At 39.1% G+C, this 26,077-nt stretch overlaps 1 protein-coding gene across 3 annotated transcripts in view; it reads right to left on the bottom strand.

The window, feature by feature from the left end:
• The window catches only part of TBL1XR1 (TBL1X receptor 1), a 177,198-nt gene extending 151,352 nt beyond the window's left edge, over positions 1–25,846 (bottom strand). For 2 of the 3 annotated variants that reach the window (XM_042998488.1, XM_042998489.1), the window contains exon 1: positions 25,716–25,846. The gene's annotated coding sequence lies outside the window, so the exon portion shown is untranslated. Of the gene's footprint in view, positions 1–24,905; positions 25,030–25,715 lie in introns of those variants that run through there. The other variant, XM_042998485.1, reaches the window with a different exon arrangement.
• Positions 25,847–26,077: the final 231 nt, after the last annotated feature.

Raw genomic sequence — 26,077 nt, 5'->3', positions numbered from 1 at the left:
CACATGTACCTTATGAATATGTTAGGTTAATTCCATTTTCAATTAATAGAATACAAGTCAAAGACTTTGAATTCAGTAGTAAGCATCTATATGCATTCATAAAAGATAATTATTGTAAAATGACAACACCAGATTGATTCCCCCAAGCTCCACTGGCCAAGGCCATGAATATCCAAAAGGCAGTCAACAGTTCAAGCAACATATACAGCAGTTTATTTTCCCCTCTTTTTAAGTTGTTTTTTTGTTTGTTTTGAGAGAGTGAGCACAAGCAGGGAAGGGGGGGGAGGGGGAGAAAGAGGGAGAGGGAGAAAAAGGGAGAGAGGGAGAGGAGGAAAGAGGGGGAGACGGGGAAAGAGAGAGAGAAAATCCCAAGCAGGCTCCACATCATCAGCCCAGAGCCTGAATGTGGGGCTGGAACTCAAGAACCATGAGATCATAACCTGAGCCAAACCAAGAGTCCAATGCTTAACCAACTGAGCCACCCAGGTGCCTCTATGTTCCCCTCTCTGGGAACTAAATTTTACACATACATGTAGACAGACACACACACACACACACACACACACACACACACACACACACACACACACACTACAGTTATTTAACAGGGAAAATATGCTGATTTATTTAAATTAGGGGAAGAATGCAAACAGATCAACCTAGAAAAAATGCATTTCTTTGATTTCATACTGTATTCATTAGATTGAAGACACAGTGTAAAACCAGGATTTGTCTTATCATTAGTGTTGGCCAGCTAGCATCATGGCGGATCTGTCCGAGCTTGTATGTATGCAACCAGCATCAATATTTGTAGACTGGCAGTCAGCCACTTGGGAGAAAAACCCTGAAACAATAGTTAGCCACTCTTTTAAACCTTATATACCAAATCCAGCAACTTAGAAAAACCTTGAAACAATAAGGTCACTCTTTTAAACTCTAAGCTATAAAGAAAAAAAAATAAGCTGGTCAACCTAATTGCAAAGTCAGTTTAAGAGCATAGCACCAATGGCTTTTAGTTCTTCTCTGGATTCTTTTAAGAAATGTTCCCGACCATATGCAAATTGGTACAGCCACTAAGAAAAACAGTATGGAGGTTCCTTAAAAAGTTAAAAATAGAACTACCCTATGATCAGCAATCACACTACAGGGTATTTACCCAAATAATACAAAAATACTAATCCAAAGGGATACATGCACCCAATGTTTATAGCAGAATCATTTACAACAGCCAAATTTGTAAATAGCCCCAAGTGTCCAGTGATTGATAAATACATAAAGATATGGTGTATAGGTGTACACACACACACATACACACACACATACACACAGACACACACACACCATGGAGTATTATTCAGCTTATTCGCCATAAAAAAAGAATGAAATCTTGCAATGACATGGATGGAGCTAGAGTACTATGCTAAGCGAAATGAATCAGAGAAAGACAAATACCATATGATTTCACTCATATGCAGAATTTAAGAAACAGAACAAATGAGCAAAGAAATAAAGAAAAATGAGAGAGAAAGGCAAACCAAGAAACAGACTCTTAACTACAGAGAACAAACTGATGGTGACCAAAAGGAGGTGGGTGGGGAGATGCATAAAACAAGTGATGGGGATTAAGGAAAGGCACTTGCTGTGATGAGCACCGGTGCCAGGTGCCACTTGGATGTGTTAAATCACTCACTATATTGCATACCTAAAACTAATATTACACTGTACATTAATGAACTGGAATTTAAATAAAAACTTAAAAAAAATGTTCCCCACTAACATTCTTCAGGCAAAGAAGACAACAGAAAAACACACTAAGAAGTCAAAAAGTGACCCAGGAGTCCTATTCGAAATGTGGAAACTTAGGGGAAATACTTGATTTATTTCATCTATATTTTCCTACTCATTTATCTGGAAGTATAGTATGTATTAGAAAAAACTAAAGCTGTAAGTTTAAGATAAAGATTCTAAGTGGTAAAAAAAAAAAAAAAAAAAAACTCATGTCAGTTTCACAATATTTTTCCTATTTTGTGGGAGTACACAAAGTAACAGAATATCTTACATTTGGTGGCACATTAGATTCACTGAAATATGGTAACCTCAGAATGAACAAGCAAGACCTTTCAAAGTACACCACAAAACTCGAAAACAATTTGGAAACAACAGAAATTTTGATCAAAAATTTTCCTTTCAAGTATGCTTATGTGGGGGCACCTGGGTGGCACCATCAGTTAAGTGTCTGCATCTTGATTTCAGCTCAAGTTATGATCTCAGTTCGTGAGACTGAGCACCACATCGGGCTCTGCACTGACACCTCAGAACCTGCCTGGGATTTTCTCTCTCCCTTGCTCTCTTTTTCTGCCCCTCCCCTGCAGATGCATGCACATGCTCGCTCGTTCTCTCTCAAAGTAAACAAACATAAAAAATAATAAAGTCGGTTTATTTGAATTTTTGCCAGGACATCAAAAGACATATAGCAAATCAATAAACATCCGGAGGGCACCTGGCTGGCTCAGTCAGTAAAGCAGGCAACTCCTAATCTTGGGGTTACAGATTTGAGCCCTGCGTTGGGTATAGGGATTACTTAAAACCTTAAAAAAACAAAACTGCAAACTCTTATCACAATAGGTGTTATCAAAATATATTTAAAAACAAAAAAGTTCCTGGGACACCTCGGTGACCCAGTCAGCATCTTGGTTTCAGCTAAGGACGTGGTCTCACGGTTCCTGAGTTCAAGCCCTGCATCAGGCTCCACGCTGCTGGTGCAGAGCCTGGTTGAGATTCTCTCTCTCCATCCCCTGCAATGTCCTTACCTGCTCTCATATGTGCACGAGGGCTCTCTCTCTCTCAAAATAGACATTTAAAAAAAAGCTCCTACAGATCATGCTAAGATCCATCACCCAGTTAAAGAATATGTATCAACAGTAAACTCATGACAAGGCACTCAACTTCATTTAGTCACCAAGAAAATTCAAATTATAACCACAATGACATACCACTACACTCCTGCCAGAATGGCTAAAACTAAAAGGACTGACAGATACGAAGTGATAGCAAAGATACAGAGCAACTGCAAGTCTCAAACACTGCTAGTGGAAGTACAGAGTCATACAATCACTTTGGGGAACTGTTTTTCAGTATCTACTAAAGTTTGACATATACCTATACCCTATAGCCCATCGATTCCATTTCTAATATACCAAAAAAGACGCAGGTACTCAAATCTTCCAAAACACATACACAGGAATATCAACTGCAGTTTTATTCAAAACAGCTCAAAGGTGAAAAACCCAAATGTCTGTCCTTCCACACACACACCACAAAAAAATAACAGTGTTATATCCATACAGATAGCAATTGGGGGGTGGGGGGAGGCTACTGCTTGACACCACAGAGATGATGGCTCACAGCTTTATGAAACTCTGTACGGTGAATACAGGTCAGCAGATTGGTTCCTTTTGGTGGGAGAGAGACTGGAAGAAGAGTACAAAGGTGTCTGCCAGATGGCAGGTAATGTTCTGTATCTTGATCTTCATGGTAGGTACATGTGTGTATGTATACTCCAACAAAAATTCATGGACATGACCAATTTATGGTAAGAGAAATCAGAAAAGTGATTACCTGAAGTGGGGAGAAAGGAAAATTGAATGGAGGGGGGGCCTGAAGGAACTTCTTTCTGGGTGATGGAAATGCTCTAAATTTTGACTGGGATGAATTATATCATCATATAAAGCTGTCAAAATTCACCAAAACGGTACGCTTAAAATCTTTCTATTGAGAGTAAATTATACTTCACCTAAAAGAAAGTTTACAGAGTTATACATTTAAAATGTATGTACTTTACCTTATGTAACTTATGCCACAATAAAAAATGGTAGAAGAATCCAAAAAATAGTTCAATAGAAGAAATGACTCAAATATATAAAAGATGCTCAATCTCACTCAAAATAGAAAACCAGGGGCGCCTGGCTGGCTCAGCCAGTCAGAGCTGGCTGAGCATGCTGGCTCAGCATGCAACTGCTAACCCCAGGGTTGTTAAGTTCTAAGCCCCAAGTCAGGCACGGAGTTTACTTAAAAAATAATTTTAGAAAGATGCTAAAATATCATCTTTACTATCAGATTAGGGAAGATCAAAACATTTGGCAACACTATGTTGGCAAGAGTGTGGGCAAAAGACTTGAGCTGGGAGCAGGAGTATAAACTGGGGCAGCCTCTGTGAAGTCCGTCTGGCAGTAGTTATCCTACGTGCAAACATACACATCCTTTGATCCAGCAGTTCCACTTCTTGTGATTTATCATCAGATATCCTTGCATGCATACACAATGATAAATGTACCAAGGTGACTCACTGCAACACTGTTTGTAACAGCAACAGTCTTAAGAACCTGAATATCCATCAACTAGGAGAACCAGCTCAATTATGGTATATCCATACAGGGGCGCCTGGGTGGCTCAGTCAGTTGACCAACTTAGGCTCAGGTCATGATCTCAGAGTTCATAAGTTCAAGCCCCACGTCGGGCTCTGTGCTGACAGCTCAGAGCCTGGAACCTGCTTCAGATTCTGTCTCTCCCTCTCTCTCTGCCCCTCCCCCACTCACACTCGTCTCTCTTCCTCAAAATTAAATAAACATTAAAAAAAGATTTTAAAAAAATATGGTATATCCATACAATAAAATACCTTGCCACCATTTTAAAACAAGCAGGGGTGGGAGTGGGGGGGGGGGGGAGGAAGGCTCTTTATGTGTTGACTTAAAATACACAGTAACTAGTAAAAAAAAGAAAAAAAAGGAAGATAGAACAGAGTGACTGGTATCCTACCATTTGTGTTTAAAACAATATTGAGAAGAGGGTATGAAATAAATACTTACTGGCTTTCTACATAGTATACAGTATTTCTCTGGAAAGACACAGAGGAAACTAGTAACACCGAATGACTCCAGGAAAGTAACTGAATAGTTAGGGGTACTGGGGGAACAAAAGGAGAAAAAATACTTTTGACTTTTTTTTTTTTTTTAACAATGTGAATGTATTACCTAGTCAAATCATCTTTGAAGCAGTTATCAGCTTCACTTCCCATGTATCAATCACTTGTTATACAAAGACATACTTGCATAAAAGTGCAAAATGTATAATGATCATAGATTCTCCCAAAAAAGTACCTAAATCTAGATTCAAGTTATTTTGTTGTTATATTTTTAATCCTTAAAAAGTATCAACAGTCTGGGGAGCGTGGGTGGCTCAGTCAGTTAAGCGTCTGGCTTCAGCTCAGGTCACAATCTCACCGCTCATGTGTTCGAGTCCCGAGACAGCTCAGAGCCTGGAGCGTGCTTCAGATTCTGTCTCCCCCTCTCTGCCCCTCCTCCACTTGAGCTCGCTCTCTCTCTCTCTCTCTCTCAAAAATAATAAACATTAAAAAATTAAAAAAAAAAAAAACTTTTAAAAAGTATCAATAGTCTGAAGTGATTACAACTGAACAGTAAATATTCAGCACTTTGTCCAAGCCTGAAAAAGACATATACGTGTTAAGACATAAACCTCTAAAAACATACCCAACTATCCCCATAACCAGTTACTCATCTTAAATTAAGCAATTAGCTTTTAATCATTCTGTCCCCTGACAATTTACTTTCCCTTATTAATTTTGGTATTCTTGAATCCCTGAAACTCAAATGCATGTTTACATATATACACATTATATATGTCCTTTAAAAAAATGAAAACTTCACTTCAGTTGTTAATGCAGTGATGGTATTTACATTTTATTATTTTCTTGGATAATACTGATCATTAGTCGATAGAGAAAAAAATGGAGATTTACCACTTCAGTATGTTCAAACATCAGTAAGGACTGAATCTTATGGATAGTAATTTCCTTAAAGACTTTAAATCTAGTTATACCTTGTATAATCATCAGTCTAAAGAAAAAATAATTACATCCACCCTACAACCAAAAAATAGCTAAATCTCTAAATCTTAACTATTCATGCTTTAAAAAAAAAAAACTCTATTTTGATGTGTTCAAAATTAAGTTATTAAAAAAAATCAAATTCACCTTTCAGTTACATTTCTCCAAGAAATATCATTAAAGAGCCAAACCTAAAGAGTCGTGCACATAGGCTGAATAAACAACTGTAACAGAACAATTCTCCCACATTAACACATCTTGGAAACTACGCGCTGCACATACGCTAGCCAGCACCACTGTAAAACCAGGAGCTGTTGTAACTGGATGTCAACAGAGAAAGACACACATTTCCAGTAATGGAGTGAGCATACAATTTTTCAGTTGGCAAAATACAGAACCTGTATTTGCATGTATGTTTCCAAAAACTAATCCCGGCCCTTTCCTCACTACTCAAAAAAGCCAGCAGCTCTAAAAGATGTAAGAGACTAAGATCAAGATTGCGAATGAGCGATGAACAGAAAGATCAGGAGGTGTAAGTATCCAGTGATCACCTCCTCAAATCCCTCCCCCTATCACTTCCCTTCATTCTCTTTGACAGCGCAGTGAATGCCAAGTGTGGTCACCAAACCAGCAATATCAGCATCAGTATCACCTAGGAATCTACTAGGAGTGCAAATTCTCAGGCTCCAACTCAGATCTAATGAATCAGAAGCTCTGGGGGTGGAGTTGAGCAATGTTAAAACATGTTAATAAGCTCTCCTGGTGATCCACATAAAGTCTGAGAACCACGGTCACAGTTCTTAATTAAGACTTTCGCTTCTCAACTCTGTCGTAGCAATAGCCTCTTGGAAGTCAACATACCCTCCAAGGTGCTGTCAGGATGGCTTGATTACATTACCTTCCAACTCAAATTCCTTCAAAAGGTCCCTCAACTCTCCAAAGCCTTAGCTTACCCAAAAGACTCTCATGATATTGATCCTGCCACCACTTCCTCCCATCCCCTCCACCACCACCCCGCATAGTCAGGTGTTTACCTATAGATCTAATTCATAAATTATCAACCCCAGTAGTCTTTTCACTGCTATTTCTCTTCATGGAACGGCTTCCCTTCCTTCTACCTTTCCTCTACCTCCCCACTCAACCCCCTATCTAGCTAAGATGTAGTCATTTTTCAAGACTCACTCTATACTCTACCTGGCCCAACAGTGGGTTAAGTACTCCCTCCCATATGTTCCTTAAAAAAACCTGTGTAATCTTGATTGTGTTCTTATTATTCCCTGTTGACCTGTGCACAGTACTTGGCATATAATAAGCACTCAATAAAGTATGTTGGGAGTGAGGAGAAATCTGTCTTTCTTATATCTATCGAGACTCCTTGGTATCAAAAGGTCTTCTTATGTGTCTAAGAATGCTGACACATACACACCTTTAAAAGTTTGCTAAATGAATACATGGGGTTCAGAATCCTTAAGAAATTTTTGTTGCAGAACCACAAGCCAATATGGATACTTTGTAAAATACGAAGACATTACTACCAGGGCACCTGGGTGACCCAGTCGGTTAAGCATCTGACTTCAGCTCAAGTCATTATCTCACAGTTTGTGAGTTCAAGCACCACGTCAGGCTCTGTGGTGACAGCTCAGAGCCTGAAGCCTATTCGGATTCTGTGTTTCCCTGTCTCTCTGCTCTTCTCCCACTCACGCTCTCTCTCTCGCTCTCTCTCACAAATAAACATTAAAAAAAATTTCTTAAGACGTTACTTTCCACACTAGAAAAAAAATGTTGTTGTGATTTTAATAACAGGAAGCGAGGGCTTCTTGGAGAAGTGGCTTATGCCAAGGCTAAGAGGGAACATGCAAGAGGAGTCTGGAGCATTCTGTGTATCAGAAAGAACATGATTACAAATACACAGGATGGGTCATGTCAGAAGGACACAAGAGCTCCCAGTGGCCCACTGAATGAGCTCCCAGTGGCCAATGGTGGAACACCCTGAGCAAGAACAAAATAAAAATCCACAAGTCCACAATTAACATAAATAATTGAAAAATTAAATGAAGGAAAGGAACAAATCTGCATGGAAAAAAGTTCAATTAATACATGTAGAAGACATGAAGGAACTAGAAAATCCCCATTAGACCACCACCACCACAGTGATCACTACTGCAAACAAGATCCCACTAATGAATGCTAAAATTACTGAGTGAAACCTACACAGCCTCAGAGTATCTCCCCAAAGTATTTTTTTACGATTTTTTTAAAAGTTTATTTATTTGAGAGAGTGCGCATAAGAGCACGTGCAAATGCGTACACACACACACACACACACACACACACACACACACACACACACCCAGGGAGAGGGGTAGAGAGAGGGAAACAGAGAGAATCCTTAGGGGGCTGAGTGGTGAGATCATGACCGGAGTTGAAATCAAGGGTCAAATGCTTAACTGACTGAGCCACCCAGACATCCCTCCCCAAAATTTCTTATTACTGTGGTAACTTTAACATATGTCCACAAACTCTCGGATACATTTCCATCTAGGAGATGGAACTTAATGTCCCTCCCTTGAATAAGGGTTGAAATTATTGACTCACTTCTAATGAAAAGAATATGGAAAATAGAAAAAGTAATTTCATCGTAAAGGAATCTACCAGACACGACGTAAGTAAGTGATGAAGATTAACACCACCAGTAATAATTGACAGTATTATTGTATGTAAATATTGGTATGTACCCCTGGATGCTATGAGACAGGGACCTACATCACCTGTGCGGCATTATTCTGCCAAGTATCCATAACTTCAGTCCATCATTAAAAATATACAAACCAGTATTCTTCAAGGTCATGAAAAACAAGAAAGATTGATGAACTGTCATAGATCGGAGGAGATTAATGAAACAACTAAATGCAATATGGGATCCTGGATTGGATACTGAACAGAAAAAACATTAATGGGAAAAGTTGGGAATATCCAAATAAAGTTTGTAGTTTAGTTTAATATTATACCAATGTTAATTTCTTAAATTTGCTAATAAATGTACCATATGTAATCTTATTATGTAAGATTTTAAGAGTGAAGGGTACACACAGCAATTTTGTACTATCTTTGCAACTCTTCCATAAATCTAAAATTATTTTAAAATAGCTAATTTTTTGAAAAACTATTTATGTAATTGTAACTAAACAGTACTTCAGATCAGCTTTCTAAAGTTATCAAACCAAGATTCTTATGACTTTTATATTAACATAAAATCCTTAGGAAAGTTTTTATATATAAAGTGATTATGAAATAAAGTGATTAACCTAAAACTCCATAAAAATTACACCCAATGAACTAGTTACACTATAACAATCCATTTTTCTTGTGACTATTCTCAAATAAGCATCTAATTTAATTACCATTTGGTGAAGATATCATGACAAGGGGACTTCCCATTCCCATGCAGCAATTTCTCCCTCCTTGTGTTGCCCTCAAGCTTTTGTCCATTAGCTATTTGGATTGTCAAATTAATTCCCCATCTCCACAGACCCCCATTCTTCATACCCCGGTTCTCCACAAGAGGAGGAGCAAGCCAGAGAGAAAAAAATTTGGATGCTTAGCTCCTTTGACTCTCTCCTGAATTTCCAAATGCTTCCTTTCAGAATTCACAAATGCAGTCCAGTTTTCAATACTCTCGGAATTATGTGGTGTCATTCTCACCCATCATACTATCAGCTCAACTTTCTCCCAACCAGAGCTCAGCCCCTTTCCCTCTCAAACCATCATCTCACCCTTCATGCTCTACATCATCTGAGGCTAAAACATAATTCTGCTGTTCTCCTTAAAGTCCTTCACAAGTTTCCTGTCACAGAAGAAATGTCCAAACCCCTTAACACAGCAAACATGTCACTTAATGATACGACCCCTGCTTGCCTTTCCTGTTTGTTCTCACCACTCTACGAGTTACAAACCATATGCTACACATAAACAAAACTTTTCCAGAAAAAAAACAACTTGTTTGGCATCTTTAATGCCCTCCTGTCATACCACTCACATATCTGTTTTTTGCTGTTTTTTTTTTAATTTTTTTAATGTTTATTTATTTTTGAGAAAGAGAGAAAGAGAGAGAGAGAGAGGGAGACAGACAGACAGAGCGTGAACAGGGGAGGAGCATATAGGGAGACAGAATCAGAAGTAGGCTCCAGGCTCTGAGCTGTCAGCACAGAGCCCAACACAGGGCTCGAACTCACAAACCGCGAGATCATGACCTGAGCTGAAGCCCAGACATTTAACCGACTAAGCCACCCAGATGCCCCTCACTGTAAATTTTTTTTTAACATACACAGCTTCTCAATTAGTAGTTAATATGGGCGACACTTGAAACGTATTTCAGTAGTTAAAAAAATTACTCAAAATACAGCATTTTCTCATTGCACTTCAGAGACGTGTATCTTTAGTACAATTTCAAAAATGTACAGCACACAAAGATAAAACCTAAACTGCTAAAAAATTTACTGACTGGAACATTCAGAAATCATACAATTAAAATAAGAGCATTAAAGAAAAAAACTGCCGTAAACATGTTTGTTGCTATTCCTTTTAGTTTTCACTACAGTGAAATGGGATGTAACAAATGCACCTGAACTCTGATTAATGGATAAAAACAGACGTTTCTTCTTCAGATATCTAAAAAATATTTTCTGTGAGAATAATCTGTTCAAAACTGAGAAGACATCAGAGAAATGTAAATGTTATTAGAAAAAGCCAATTCAGGTAATAAATAACCTGAAAAAATCAGCACTGTACATTTCCCATTTAATTTGACTGAACACTAACTTAATTTTTATTTTTGAATGTTTGTTTTTGAGTGACAGAGAGAGAATGGACACATGAGCAGGGGAGGGGCAGAGAGAAGGAGGCAGAGGATCAGAAGCAGGCTCTGCGCTGACAGCAGAGAACCTAACGCAGGGCTGGAACTCACAAACCAGGAAATCATGATCTGAGCCAACGTCGGAGGCTTAACCGACTGAGCCACCCAGGCCCCTAGCTTAATTTTTAAATTATATGTGCAATCATATGATCAAAGAATATTAGATGCAGAAGAGACTTCAGAGACCCAATTCAATGTTCTCAAGATGAAGCAACTGAAGTCCACGAAAATTAATTTCTATTAGGTCACAAAAAAGCTTTGTCTACAAGGCTAACAATTTTTATTTTAAGTGAACTGATGAAGTATTGCTCAAAATAACTTCAGAATATACAACTCATTAATTTTGCTATATGCTAAATTTGAGTATCTGGTTAGGACAAACAAGGGTAGTTATCTTCTTCAAGGTTTAAAATATCCCCTAAAAATATATAATTAACCCGTTGATAATTTTCTAATGCTTGCCCTCAAATTTGGGCTTCTGTTACCTGTAAAATTAGCAGAAATAATGTGAAAAACAAAACCAAAATAAATAACATCAATTTTTTTTAGTATGTAACTCGTTTTGAGAAGATAAATTCATTTGAACACCCATATTAGTTATAGACAGCGTACATAAAATTATAAATACTACCACATGAGGAATCCCAACTTTTCATTTTAAAAAACAATACATATTTAAAACATTGAGAACAACAAAATATATGCCAGTTCTGGTTGAAAGAGAATTTTATGGGCACAGTCCATCATGGATTAAATGCATAACCTTCCCAACTATAAATGGATGCACATTTTGGTGTGGGGGGAGGGGAAGAGAGGCTGTCTGTCCAGCGGCTCCCTGGTTTACTCAAATGTCATTCCCACTGCTCTACTGGAAAGTGGCAGCCATTGTTTCTAAATGGCCTCTGGCCATGATGGGCACCTTCCCAAACCAAGCTCATCACTACTTCAAGATCTTTCCTGATGAGATAAATAGGTAGTCCCTCCTCCACAGCAGGGGAAAACAACGGATAAAAACTCTGGCACTGACATTTTCCACTGTGTGAAGAAAGTAAATCTTCTCAAAGAATGAAACTAACCTACCAGAACACACACACACACACACACACACACACACACACACACACACACACACATTCTGTCAACAGAGATTTCTGGTGATATTCAAATGGCTCTAGTTCTTGCTGTGCCTAAAGCCTTGCAGACCCCATGCTCTTCCCACAGTTCAATCCATTTTGGGATTCTATTGCCAAGGAATCCCTCTCTTTGGCTTAAGCTAACTTGAACTGTCTATTGTACACCTACGAGTTCTAATTCATATACCAACTTGGTGAAGTTAGCCTAGATTAATCGCAACAGAATAGCACAGGTAAATGGAATTAAAAGCAAATTAAAGAATCTCTTTAACCTGTAAAAAACATAAATAGGAATATCTAGCTCTCATCACATAACTTGAATGAAATATGTATTTTAAAACGAAAGTGTTAACTTCTTAAAATCTAACATTTTATGGTAACAGAAGCACATATTCAAATTTGCTCATCAATTATCCATTTACCTGTTTTTTCCAGATTGATTCAAATACCATCTGTAGTAGTTCCTCCAAGAAAAGCATACAGCACTCACATATACGTCCCTGGGATTCCAAACAGTAAATGCAATAAATAAGCCTCTTTTGACCCTCCCCTAAATGCTGATTTTTAATGAATTATTTCCAGTATTCTACTGTAAGGAGGAAACAAGTTAAAGCTATCAGCTGGTTACAAAAGCATTTCTGAGCAAACAATTCACTCAAATATTTACTGAACACCTACCAGTCCTGTTTTGTCCTGGAGTGACAAGACAGAACCCATCCCTGTTCTCATGGAGTGTAAATTCCAGAGGTGAATAAAACAAACAAACAAAAAGAAACAATGATCAAGGCTATTTCAGAGAGACTAAATGTTATGAGGAAAATACGAGGGTCCTGCAACTGAAAAAGGCTAAGGAGTGAGCAGCTATTTCAGTGTGACCTCTCAGGTGGTGGCACTGGAAGTGAAATCTGAATGACATAAAAAAATTAGCCATATGACAATCTCAGGGCAAAGCCTGAGGCAGAGAGCAAAGCAATTAAGGCACTGAGACAGGAACAAGCTTGTTCAGTGGGAATGGAGCTGGTATGGCTAGGCACAGTGAACGAGGGGAAGACGGGCAATGTGAAACAGGAGAAGGTTTGTGAGGTGGTCACAGAGCAGATTATGTGGTGGGGGGTTCCTCACAAGCTAAGGAAGGACTTTTGGATTTCACCCTGAGTGTGAAGAAAAACCCACAGGATAGGGTATAGGGAAGAAAACTGACATTTAGTAAGCATCTTTCATAGTGCCAAAGTAAACAGCATATAAGAATGTTTCCACCACGTATGCTATAAAACAACAGATGCATTTGTGTAAATTATACTGTATGCACTTATCATACTTATCAAAGGTCATTAGTATGCTGTTACAATCAAAAAAAAAAAAAAAGTCACTTTTCCTGTTACTACCAGTTCTCACTTGTAGGAAATCACCTCTACGTTGATTTGTCAGACCAAATGAACCAACCAATATTATCTACTACAGAACATACATGAGTCATCTAGAATAAAATGCAAGAAGGGCAAACGAGACTAGATGAAATAAAGACAGTCAGCTATTCATGAGTATAGGACCCAAAAACAGGCAACAAAGCAAGTAGAGAAGCACCAAATTAGAAAACATACCCACATTCAAGAAGCAGAGGGTCCATGGATACAAAAGATTGTTATCTACTTAAAAAATACTCTCCTACAAATGAGTAGACAAAGGGTAAAAAACACAAAAGCTTCTAAAGTAAATTCTCTGTTCTTTTCATTTCATAATACCTTGCCTGTTTCAACAACATTCAGAGAAAAGTAAAATTACTATCTTTTAAATGCACCACCTTGGTAACTTTTTAAATCTGTTGATGAATTTTAAAACATTTATAAATACAAATATTTATTAAAATATCATTGAAATACTGTGTCAAGCATTGTACCTACCAGATGCTAAGGATAAAGATGGGTGAAACACAACTGTTCCCAAAGAAGGCTTTTGCCTAGTGAGACAGGACTCAACAAGTAACTCAAAGGGAGATCTGTGCTAGAAGCAGATGATTAGTGGTCACAGGCCAGGACGTCAACTTAAGACTGTCACAGAAAGAAGCTTAACCTTCAATCCGATGGTGTAACTTCATTCAGCCAAAATGTTGTGGTATGTCAGTTTTTAAACACTATAAGACAATCTTATACAAACTTCTTCTCTAATGAAATAGAAAAATCTTACTATAATGGTTATTATTTTGTTACTATTCTTTATGAAAAGCAGTCAGGATTCTTAATCCAGAGATGCTGGCAGATTAATCCTCCCAAAAATCTTATATTCACATTTATTAGCAATCAAATGTCTTTATTCTTCGTATCTTACTTTGAGTGCACACTTTGGGGGATTAGAACTTCAGAATCCTAATAGAGCCTCAGAAAACTACCTAAAGAAATCAGCACCAATAAATGTGACTTACCTATGCTCTATCATTCACAACGACAATTTGATTCTAATTTTTAGTACTGATTCTAAATCCATAAAACTTAGAGAATTATAATTCTACATTACTTTAAACCAGTATTTTTTAAATTTGGTAAATAAAATCATTTTCAATTCATAAATTTATAGAAGCATGTTTTTAAATGAAAGATTATAGAAAATGCCTATACTAGCTATTAAAGCAAAACTTCAGTATTTTTGCACATATACATATCCTGTTATGTCTTATATACTTCTCAGTGAAAGTCCAAGTCTGCATAACATGCAACATGCATATTTGAAATAACTGATCCATACAAGCAACATCCACTGGGGAGCCAGAGAGGAGTGTTTCATTTGCCAGAGAACAGAAAAGGAGTGGAGAGTCCATTCCAGAAAGTAAAAAGACTATTTTTTTTTTTAGGAAAAGCAGTAACTTTTTTTTTCTCTAAGTATCAAGAGGTGACCAAAAATATTTAAAAATTACTGTAAAACAACATATACGGATGGATGCCTGGGTGGCTCGATCAGTTGAGCGTCCAACTCTTGGTTTCAGCTCAGGTCATGATCTCACAATTCTGTGAGTTCAAGCGCCATATTGGGCTCTGCACTGACAGCACAGAGCCTGCTTCTTGGTATTCTCTCTCCCTCTCTCTCTACCCTTTCCCCACTGTGCTCTCTCTCTCCAAATAAATAAACTTAAAATATATATATGTACTAGAGACATAACAAAGGCACACAGTACACATTCTCTTTTTATTTTTTTAAGTTTTATTTTTATTTAAGCAATCTCTACACCCAACATCAAGACCCTCACATCAAGATTCGCATGCTCCTCTGACTGAGCCAGCCAGGCGCCCCCAAGTTCTCATTTTAGAGTGAGCAACATGGGAATGCAAGCTGGTGCAGTCACTCTGGAAAACAGTATGGAGGTTCCTCAAAAAACTAAAAATAGAACTACCCTACAACCCAGCAATTGCACTACTAGGCATTTATCCACGGGATACGGGTGTGCTGTTTCGAAGGGACACCTGCACCCCCATGTTTATAGCAGCACTATCCACAATAGCCAAATTATGGAAAGAGCCCAAATGTCCATCGATGGATGAATGGATAAAGAAGATGTGGTGTGTATATATATACACATACACACACACACACACACACACACACACACACAAAATGGAGCATTACTTGGCAATCAAAAAAATGAAATCTTGCCATTTGCAACTACATGGATGGAACTGGAGGGTATTATGCTAAGTGAAATTAGTCAGTCAAAGAAAGACAAAAATAATAGGACTTCACTCATATGAGGACTTTAAGAAACAAAACAGATGAACATAAAGGAAGGGAAACAAAAATAATATAAAAACAGGGAGGGGGACAAAACAGAGGAGACTCATAAATATGGAGAACAAACTGAGGGTTGCTGGAGGGGTTGTGGGAGGGGGGGATGAGCTAAATGGGTAAGGGGCACTAAGGAATCTACTCCTGAAATCATTGTCACACTATATGCTAACTAATTCGGATGTAAATTCAAAAAATAAAAAATAAAATTAAATAAACAAAATAGCTTCCAGATTAAAAAAAGAAAAAGAAGAGTGAGCAACAAAAGCTCAGTCACAAAATACAGAACTGGGAATTCTGGCCATCCAGTTCTCTGCAGTTGCCACAGGAAGCCCTGACAGGTTCACAAGGGGGAGTGTCACTTTTCTGCCTCTCCCTACAGCTGTTACTGCTGCACTTAACAAAGCCACCAAGTAGTAGCAAGCATTACTTCCCATGTGCCAGGCCTATGGTAACTGCTTTACACATATTCACACTTGAATCCTCACAAGTGTTCTATGACGCATGTATTAATTACTCCTTATTTCCATTTTTCAGAGTGGAAACTGGAATTACCTAATTTTCCAGAGTCATACAACTAATAAGTAGGGGTGACAAACCAGCCATGCCCGACTCCAGACACCGAGCTCTTCGCCACAGCAACATACTACAGTAAGAGTTAACTGCCTAAGATCAGACACCTACCCTGCCTAGCTCTCTTATCACTAAAGAGAGAAGCACTGCTCCCAGGGAGGCAGGTCACACTGTCAAGTCACAGTGAAGCAGAATTAAAGGCACAAAAACAGATGCTACCTTTCTCTGAGACTTTCCAGCTTAAGTTGAAAATGAGGAGCACAACTAGAACACCCTTTAGAATAAACTAAACATTCAGTGAACAATTACAAGTGACGCCAACTTATACATACATGTAAATTCCCAAGTCAGGGATTGTGTAGTATCAAAACCCAGTTCCACAAATCCCATTATACCAAAAACTATCACAATTATTAAAAATCAACTACTAAACTATGAGAAATACAATTTTCACCTGATTTCCAAACCCTTGGCAAAACACCTTTGAAATCAGACAACACCTACATACATCTGTACAACCAGTATCTCCTTCTAATATTTGCACTGAGTTTCTAATTATCGACCTTGGATAGGACTTGAAAATCACCAAGTCACTATTACTAAATAGTTCAAGTGGTCTGCTGACCCAATCATGGAACAGACCAACACTTTTTAATCATACTCAGTGGCTCTAATTTTCCCAACAAATCTGACAAATTAAGTGTTTGCAGAAATATACACAATTCCAGCTCTTCAAGAACTGTCTGAGAAGCATAGGAAAAATTAAGTTTTCTCTCTTCTTCTGACTGTCCAAATTAAAGAAATAGAAATATTAAGAATTCTTAACCGGATGCCTTGATTTTTCACAATCAATACTTTTTTTAAAATGGTAATACTGACATAGCAAGATTCAAACAGTTCAAAAGGTTATACATGAGAATAAGTTTCTCCCACATCTGACCACATGATCTCCCCATCCCAACCTCACCCCCTAAAATCACTGTTACTAGTCTCTTGTGTATCTTTCTGTAGTCATCCTAAACACGTAAAACAAACATACATACACACAACTCATACACTCTCCCATCATGTCTGTGTCCTCCTCACTGCCCTTCTCCCCTTTTGCAAGCTAAAATGGCAGCAGACTACAACATCCTCTGCCTGTTTTTTCACTTAAATGTATCTTTGAGAACCTATAAATACTAACAAGAAAGTTATAAACATTAATCCTAAACAAATCTGTAAAGGAACACTTCACACAAAACAACTCTCAACAGATGTTAAAACTGGTGACCTCTGCTAGCAGGATAAAAGGAAAGCCAAGGTCAAAGAAGTAATCCCCCAACCATGAGGGCCTGTTAGTTCTCACAGAATAGGAAAACTACTTCCCTGACACAGTTAACAGACTGCAATCCTAAACTCAGTCTAGGATCTCACAAAGATACACTGTTTACTAAAGAAAACAGAGAAAGGTGATTTAAAGAAAACCCATTACTTTAGTGGGAGAAAACTTAAGTATAAAAGGTGCCTAAGAACTATACTAAAGCTACATATAGCATCTAAAAATTCACACATGTATGATAAATTCTATTCCATAAAAGAACAATTACACAGGGAAAAAAAGACATTAAGGAAATTCATTCATTATCTATTTCCATTACCTTATTTCAGAAACCCAAAGCAGATGACCCAATTGCCTTATACTGAGAGTTAATGACATCTGATAGCCAAAAACTAGAAATGGAACAAAATCAGTATACATTCTACCCAATTAGCTTGTTCAAATTAAGAGGAAAGCATAAAACACCTCTCACTAACCCATAAGCTGTATTCTACTAGCAGTTGAAGGTAACTAGCAAAATTATACCATTACTATAAATTCTCTGGAGGTGTTTGCTTATGCTAATGCCAAATGCTTTCTATTATTCTATGTAAGGTTATAGATTTTTAGCCATTAAGCATATTTTCCATGTAGATCTCCCTCAAAAAAATTACATAAATGACAGAATCTCCAAATTTTAACACAGGAATTGACTATACAAGTATTCCTTGAAAGGATGAACTAGCTTTACATAACACTTCATTTGAACCTCTTCAGTTGCATTTCTAAAAACTAAATGATTTACCCTTGTAACTATGGCTTTGCAAAAAATGATAAAAATTTATTTGCTTAATACTGAATCCATATTAAAATACTAGCCACCATTTAAGTGGATAACAGTAACAACAAAGCAGCAAACATCCACTTAACTGATTATCTATGTCATTACAATGTCCTATCACACAATGTGCTGGAAAGGACACAATGAAAAAAAATGAAAGAAAAGAACTAATTACCACCTTTGAACTCGGACAAACTAGATATCAAGAAGTACACTGGTATCTAGTTCCTAAAAAGTAAAAATTATTCACTACTTTTAAGGTATTTAAAATTTTAAATGTCTCATTAAAAAAAAAAAAAATGAGAGTCCAGAGTACAATTTTATATGAAAAAGAATTATTCTATTAAGAGACTGGAAGCACCATCTCTGACCCTTGCTTTCCATGTTCTCCTCTGTTCTACCACCTGAAAAAAACTTACAATTGCTTAAGAGGAAAACAGATGACAAACTCCTCAGTTTAAACATTCACTACCTATTCTTCCTCATTCAAAGTATTCATCTCACATTCTTTAATCTGGATACTCTTTGTATATTTACTGAAATTTAATTGTTGATCTTTCAACACGACCTATACAGTTTGTATTAATTCTAAATTAACATAAGCTCTAAGAGGGGTGCGTGGATGGATCAGTCAGTTAAGTGCCAACTTCAGCTCAGGTCATGATCTTGTGGTTTGAACCCCGCGTGGGGCTCTGTGCTGACACAGCTCAGGGCCTGGAGCCTGCTTCGGGTTCTGTGCCTCCCTCTCTCTCTGCCCCTCCCCCACTGGTGCTCTGTCTTTCTCTCTCAAGAAATTAAAAAAATAAAAAAGTGTAAGCTCTTAGAAAGCGGGGGGGACAAGCAGCTCATTTTGTTTGATGCAAATAAAATCATGCTGAGAACCTATTTAAATATTAAAAAATTCAACAGGATATAATACCAAATTAGTTGCTTTAGAATAAATTACCCAGGTTGTGAAGAACTAATATGGCACCCAGCCTTACCATAAAAACCTACTGAAGAGACGGTTATGATAACTTTCTTCTGGTAGACTGAACCCACCTACACCATAAAATAGACACACTCTACACTGAATGTTAATACCCTCACAGTAATGACTCAAATGAGATTCCAATGTGGTCAAGATGCTAAAAACACAATCTTATTTAGGCACACTACAGAGAAAATAATGAGCAAAAAAGCCAGAGAGGTTAAGAAAATAAGTACAAAATCCTAAGTTTCATTATAACTGCCACAAATACAACCAAATAAAGCCAACTTAGGGTGACAGGATTCCCAACTAGACTAGGTTCCTCACCAAAATCATGGCTACAATTCCAGGATCAAGATTTTTTTCAAATTAACAGTTAAGTGCTGCTACAGCACACCTCAACTTTGAAGGCCTAAGTCCAACAGAAGCTTCGGCCACATCAACAGTAGTATAGGACCCATCACCACTTATTTTACCATGGGCACTTGTAGAAAGAAACAATCCATTGTAATATGAAGACAGTATGGTACAAAAATCAAAAATTCTGCTAATACCAGAAGAAAAAAGGCCCTTTCCTTCAAGAAATGTAACATGCAGTTGGGGCTAGGATAAACAAACCCATGAAATAATAATTATGGAGGTTGTGATAGTCATTAAACACGATGGTATCTCAGTGAAGAAATATCCTGAGTCGAGATAGCCAGAAACAGCTTCAGGGAAGGTGGACTGAAACTAGACTATAAAAAAGACAAAGGGAAGGACAAGCATGAGTGAAAAGCAGAAGAGTAACGTGTATGTCAAAACTGCAGTATCTGATAGGCAGGCCAGAATCACAGTTTGGGAGAAGAGAGGGAACTATAGCTGAATAGGTAAAATAGAGCCTTAAAAAGCCAGACTGAAGCTTATGAACCCTATCCAGTTGGCAAAGGGAAGCCATTATGGGTTCTCCACAGCAAAGGAACTGACACGATGAAATCAGTATTTTAAATAAATTACACTGCCAAGCAGTTACAGAAGACAGAATGGAGAAGAAAGCCTGCTCAGAGCAACCTACTAGAAAATTAATGCAATAATCCAGACCTAAAACCATTCATTCTGTCTTCCGTTCATTCACTGTGAAGCAGTAGACTGCTAGCTAAGAACACTGGCCTAGAATCAGACACACAGGGCCTAAACCCCTCTGTGCGCCCCTTACTACTGAGCCTTGGCTTCCTCACTCTTAAAATCAAGGTATCAGCCACTCAGATTGTCCAAGTCCCTGTCAAAGCAGCTGTGTGGTCCTGACACATAAATTCTATTAGTAGTTAACATCACTGCTGAATTAATAGTAAAAATGGGAAGTGAAAATAAGACAATGCTTAGAGATGTATCAGAGCAACAGAACTTCCAAGTAGAACTGTCTTGACAGCAGCTGAAAATATGGAACAAGAACACAGGTGAAAGGTCAAGGCTACAGAAAACAATGATCCACTTAAAGTCATCACTCCAATCTAAAAAGGAGATCCTAGGTACTTGCCAGATCCAGCCCTGAAAAACAAAATTCCTTTATTTAAAGAGTTAGAAAATGTTCCAAATGGTGGGAGATTTAAAAAGTCCAAGTCCAAGTAACAAAAGAACAGCAATAAAAGTCAGGCAAAAGACCCAACACTGGGGGCGCCTCCGTACCCCAAACATCCAGCTCTTGGTTTCAGCTCAGGTCATGATACCAGGGTCATGAGATGGAGCCCCTAGTCCCCTTGTCAATGGCTGTGGAGACTGCTTAGGATTCTCTCCCTCCCTCTCTCTACCCCTCCCTAACTTGGGTGGGTGCTCAGGCACATACCCTCATTCTCAAAAAAAAAAAAAAAAAAAAAAGGCAAAAGACCCAGCACTAGCACTGTCACTATACAATGCTTGATATTGTTCCTAGTTTTAAAATCAAATCTAATTCTTCAAGGTTAAGTCTTCAATCACAACTTCAAGAGCAAATACATTAAGTTTATTTCAAATATTTTACCCAGGAAACTCAGGAAATAAAACTACTAAATATTTTCTATGACACGGCCCCACTAAAATAAAGAACAAATAAAATGTAATACAAAGAAGCAAACTTCAAATCCATACCCAACATCATCATGTTTAACAGCTTACATTTCCATGATACTTGTATGTCAAGTATTATTCTCAGCACCTTACACATACAATTCTCTCAATCTTTTCAACTCTAGAAGCTGACAGTCCACATCATGCAGAAGAGGAAACAAAGAGGGAGTTACTCCCCTTAAGGTTGCATAAGCAGTAAGGAATGGAGCTGGAGTTTGAACCCAGGCAGTTTGCCTCAAAGACCCCCAATGGAACACTATGCTACACAAAAAGACTTAACGTGACATTCTTACACAAGTTTTGAGGAATACATACTCTGAGGATGAGGATAGTTAAACATACTCTTACTTGCTTTTCCTTCTTAATTTCAGGCATGGAACCATATTTTCTTTTTTCTACTGGCAGTACTTGGAAAGGCTACTTCACTGCTGTCCATCTTAAAGGTAGGAAACAGAGCAGTTGGCAAGAGGATTGCATCTTATTAAATGGTTCTAGAGAGTTAAAGACAATGATGTAGGTAGGACTCCTATGAATTTCATTTATCCATGCAATTACTTGACCCAGTTAATAGAGATGCCCAACTACAGAATTATAAACGCTAATTTTTTCCAAGGACATCTGACAAAACAGCTGGAAAAATATGGCACAGCTACACTCATCCAGAACGAGCACAGACTAGGACTTAGACCTACCTACATTAGAACCCTAATGCATCATTTGATCATTCTGTGGCCTAGGACAAGGGAATTAACCCTGCACCTCTGTTTCATCATCCACAGATCCAGTACTACCCACTTCATAAGATTAGCCTGAGGTATACATGACAGAGAAAGCACCTCACACCTTTCCTAGATCATAACCCAAGCAAAGTCTCTTTCCTCTGGCTCTTCATAACAGGGAAATTAATTGTACTCTTACAGAGTCTAATCCTGCAGGTGGTGGAGAGTAAACCTCTCCAGCATCAGCTTTTTTTTTTTTTTAATTCAAGTTTCTGTTGGTGATAGAACAGGCGATACCACCATGATGGTCTCCAAACTGGACCATACTCTTACTAACTGTCTACTACACAGCCCAGGGTCCTAACCCCTCTATACTATGGGGATGTATAAATGGCTCTGTTAGCTGATTTTTGTATTTCAGTGACAAACCACAAATGTTATTTGTGAAATAAGTCAAATTCGCATATACTAGAAAAATACAGTCCCACGGTGCCAATATTTCTGCCATCTCTCTCCCCTGACTTACTGTCACTCACATTCTTTACAATTCTTTTTTTTTCTAATTTTCTTTTTACATTTATTTATTTTTGAGAGACAGAGTGAGACAGAGCACAAGTGTAGGAGGTGTAGAAGAGAAGGACACACAGAATCCGAAGCAGGCTCCAGGCTCCGAGCAAGCATTCAGCAACAGAGCCTGACACAGGGCTCGAACCCATGAACTGTGAGATCATGACCTGAGTCGAAGTCGGTTGCTGACTGAGCCACCCAGGCACCCTTCCTCTCAATTCTTATATAAAAGACACAGGAATTGAGTAAACCCAACAAATTATTTCTACTAACTTCATCAAAATACATTAAGTCAGAAATTCTCTGTAGTAATACAGTTGGAGTAAATCATAGAACTCCTGTGTCAGCTACTCAGCTGACCAGGTTGTACTTAAACATCATCGCTATGTAGGAACAGATGTATTTATTCAACAGGTTGTCATTACAAAGGTTCATTAGTCACATCTCTTTTTATCAGTAACCCCTATATTTATATTAAGCTTTTGCCCTTTCTGCTTATTAGCTTGAAAGGCTCTCAGGAAGTAGTTACTTATTTTCCTGGTAGGCACGTATCATGATAATCATGATAAACCTTAATTAGATGTTGAAAACACAAGTAACAAAAAAATTCATGGACACGCAAAAAGTTATTAAAATGTCTAACACTTCTTTGAGACAACCAATGCAAAAATACAACCTCCACAAGGGGCCACTCCACATATACCACATCTCCCAAATTAATAACTAAAGTTGGTATATGCAAGAAAAGCATTTTTATAAACTGATGGTGAGCTTTGCAACAATTTTTAAGTCATTAACAAGTCCATTAAGTTCTGTAACAGTAAGGGAAACTTTTCCCACTTACATATGGTTTTCATCCTCCATACAGTGTACCATTTTGCCCTCTAGATCTCATTCTAACTATTCAAATAGCAAAAAAGAGTAGTTATTTGTGGATTTAATGGTTGTGGTTACATAGATCACACAATGCATTATAGCAACACAGGGAAAAAAACATCATATTCCAAACAGGCAGAAAAACCACAATTTCAGAGCAAAAAGTATAAACACACATCTCACGCCTAACCACTCGTAGGCATATTTTCTTTCTGCCACCCTTCCTTCACAGGTAAATGCTAACTATTTCTAGAACCCTCAATGATGATTTCTCAAGCTTGCTTGCCATGAACTCCCATGATACACCCCAACAAACACACTGTTTTCATGGAGACAAAGCTGTCCTATTTCCCTAGACTACAAACTTCTTAAAATGGTGAGAACATACAGTCTCAGGAAATAAGGATTACTAACAAACACCAATGTAGCACAGGTCTTATTTAACAAAAATGAAAATGAACTAAACTGAGAAAGCCAAAAAGTCACTCACTGTATCTTCAATGTGTAATTACTATATTTTTTATAATTTGGTTTAGTAAGTAGATGAAAACACCACAGGGGCCTTATACTATGCAATCTGATAAAGGAGTCTTTGGGAAAAATGGAGGAGAAAAACCATTACTTAATTACATGGGGGGAGGGGAGGTCAGGCAATTCAGACTAGAAATCACCCATCATTTCACCCACCACATTTTACTAACAAGCCTATTTAGATCAGCATAAGGTTCTTGTATGGAAAACAAGGAAGCCAACAGTAAACTTCCCTAAGTCAACCGTAAATGACATAGGTACTAAAACTCTTCACCTTGGTGCACAGTCCAAGATTCTAAGTAAACTCCAGACACTGAGAAAAATATAGCTTTTAACTAGGTCTCAGCACTTGTCATTTGTAATCACCAAATTATTTTAGAGAATGTTATGAGGTAACTTAGTAACAGGAGCATTCTTTAAGAGCCATTTCTACCGAAATTTTACATGAAACACCATTTTCACAACCTAAATTTAATCTCGGTTGCCACTGCAAAGTGATGCCTCTTTCGGCAAATTAGGAACTTCCAAAAATACTGAACATGTTAACACATGCATGGTTTCCCTCGAGCTGCCATTTAAGATTAATAATTTCACTTGAATAAAAGTCGGCTTGTTTAAAAAAAAAAAATGACATCGGTTGCAAAGAGGAAGTTACCGAGAAACCACCCTCACAACGTGGCCTTTACACTGTCAGAAAATAATGTGACTTTGTGCCACCCAAAACTTACCAGGAAGCTGGCAATAACTTTGCCAATTCTACACTTCTGAACCCAACTTCAAAGAGGCTCTAGCAAATACCTCCTTAAGACGATAAAAGGCACTAAGTTACAAATAAACACGTCCGGGAGAGCGGCCCCGCGGCCGCGCGCCCCTCCCCCTCCGGCGCCCCCGCCCGGGACGCGCGGCCCCAACAGTCGCCCGCAGCCCCTAGCACGCCAACCCGGGTCGCCGCGCCTGCACCGGGGACGCGCCTGGGGAGGGGAGCAGATTTCCATTGCCAACAGAATAACGTGCACCGAAAAGATCCCTCTCCTCTGCTAAAAATAGGCTATAAAAGAGTCGGCCTCATGATGGCTCCTTGATTCAATTTGCTGCAAATTCTTTCCTGAAAGCCTCCCCCCACATACATACACACACATACACACACACACACACACACACACACACAAAAAGGGGGTGTAAATGCACGAAGGGTGGAAGCGAGGGAGAAGGCCGAGGCGCACATTTTCGGGGACAACAACATAATAAGGGTGAGGATCCCCGAGATCAGGAAAGGGTAGGGGGTGGGCAGGCACGTGAGCATTTCAAAGAAGCCTGAGAGGAAAAAGGGGGGATGGGGCACCCTAAATGCCTTCCCTGCCTTCCCCTCCCCCACCAAAACCCCAGCTCGCCAAAGGGCCAAGTTGAAAAATGCATGTTCCACTTGTGCCCATCCCCCCGCGGCCCAGCGCCCCCCAGCCGCCTCCGCCCGCGCCGCCCGCGCCCCCCGCCCTGGCCCGCGGCCGCCCCCACCCCGGGGTCCGGCCCCCAGCGCTTACCTGGAAACGGTGGCCTCCGACGCCGCTCCCCCCTCCCGGGAATGGAGGCACAAGGAAATTCCCCTCCTCGCCGCCGCCGCCGCCGCCGCCTCCAACCACCCCCAAAATAACCCCTCCGGGGGGTGAGAGGCAATTATAACCCCGGCGAGCGGAGGGCGCGGGGGATGGGCGCCGGGCGGGCGGGGGCGGGGAGCGCGGCGCGGGTCCCCAGGTGGCGAGCGGAGGTGCTCCCGCCGCGGGGGGAGGGGCGGGGGCGCACGCGGCCGGCGGCGGGGGGAGGCGGCGCGCGGGGGAAGGGCGCGAGCGGGGAGAGGAATTGAGGCAGAAGGTAAAAGCTGTTACTAAGGGAAAGAGCCAAACGG

This window comes from Panthera tigris, chromosome C2, assembly GCF_018350195.1.
Source record: "Panthera tigris isolate Pti1 chromosome C2, P.tigris_Pti1_mat1.1, whole genome shotgun sequence".
Lineage (NCBI taxonomy): Eukaryota > Metazoa > Chordata > Mammalia > Carnivora > Felidae > Panthera > Panthera tigris.
Note: the sequence above shows the minus strand (reverse complement) of the source record. Positions and strands in the feature narration are given on the sequence as shown.